General features: G+C 46.1%; 1 pseudogene; it reads right to left on the reverse strand.

Moving 5' to 3' along the window:
- Positions 1 to 395: 395 nt before the first annotated feature.
- Positions 396 to 1,035, reverse strand: LOC120365922 (DDB1- and CUL4-associated factor 16-like; annotated as a pseudogene).
- Between the last annotated feature and the right edge of the window lie 432 nt (positions 1,036 to 1,467).

Consider the following 1,467-nt stretch of genomic DNA (forward strand, 5'->3'; position numbering starts at 1 on the left):
CTAACTTTGTACCCCTTTCTCAATTAGCAACATCAGAGATATCAGAGCAAATGGTAGATCTTTATTTTTTTTGTTATTTTACTTTATTTTATTTTTGAGATGCAGACATCCCCTGTTGCCCAGGCTGGAGTGCAGTGATGTGATCTCAACTTGCTGCAACCTCTGCCTCCTGGGTTCAAGCGATTCTCCTGCCTCAGCCTCCGGAGTAGCTGGGATTACAGGCATGTGCCACCGCGCCTGGGTAATTTTTTTGTATTTTTAGTAGAGGTGGGGTTTTGCCATGTTGACCAGGCTTGTCTTGAACTCCTGACCTCAAGTGATCTGCCCACCTCAGACTCCCAAAGTGCTGGGATTCCAGGTGCGAGCCACCACGCCCGGCTGCAAATGGTAGATCTTTATAGTGATGCAGTTAGGCGTTCGTGAACTGCCTTTTGGAAGTCAGTGTAAGAATAAGGAGCGTTGATGGGATCACTTCGAGTTGTTTCCTTAACAGCCAGCCACAGCAACACCCAGAAACACATGAATTCGGGATCTGTTTTAAGTATTCAGGTATGGGGGTGGCTCCACTCAAAATTCGGCTTAGTTGTTTGGTGGCAAATTACGGTGCTCCGTTTAGAGTGGCGCGACCTCTAGAGAGCCGGCTGGGACCTGCAAGGGGCTTTGGAAAAGGTGGGAATCCACAAGAGGCCAGAAGGGGGCATTCAGGAACCGGTTCTAGTTTGGGGACACAGTGGGAACAATGGGAAAATCTTAGCCCTATCTTGCAAAGTGTATGGACTGGTGTGCTTAGATGCAAGAGTTTAGCGTGAGATAACCAAGAATTAGGATTTAAAGGTTTCCGAGTTGTAGAATATTTTAAAAGGCACTTAATCGGACAGATGAGACTTTCAAGAGGTGATAAGTTGGGTACCATGGGGTCCTCTTCTTCAAAGGAATCCCACTGTCCCCCAGACTCTCATTTAGGTAGTGAATGTTTTCTTCTTTCTCATTTTCTGATTCTGACAAGGGGTCAGGAGAGAGATTTCTTGGACCCATCAGAATAAAACAGTAAGGGACCAGGAAAAGGTAATAATATAAGCCAGCAGAATGCTGACCAACACTAGCAAATAGAAATATGAAATGAAAAATCCTGGGCCAGGTGCTGTGGCTCACGCCTGTAATCCTAACACTTTGGGAGGCCGTGGTGGGTGGATACCCTGAGCTCAGGAGTTCAAGACCACCCTGGGCAACATGGTGAAACCCCATCTCTACTAAAATACAAAAAAAATTAGCTGGGCATGGTGGCACGCACCTGTAGTCCCAGCTACTCAGGAGGCTGAGGCAAGAGAATCGCTTGAAGCTGGGAGGCAGAGGTTGCAGTGAGCCAAGATTGTGTCACTGCACTCCAGCTTGGGTGACAGTGAGACTGTGTCTAAAAAAAAAAAAAAAAATAGAATAACAATTATTTCACCAAGATTGTCTTTTTTT

The sequence above is a fragment of the Saimiri boliviensis genome, chromosome 11 (assembly GCF_048565385.1).
Source record: "Saimiri boliviensis isolate mSaiBol1 chromosome 11, mSaiBol1.pri, whole genome shotgun sequence".
In the NCBI taxonomy this organism is placed as follows: Eukaryota; Metazoa; Chordata; class Mammalia; order Primates; family Cebidae; genus Saimiri; species Saimiri boliviensis.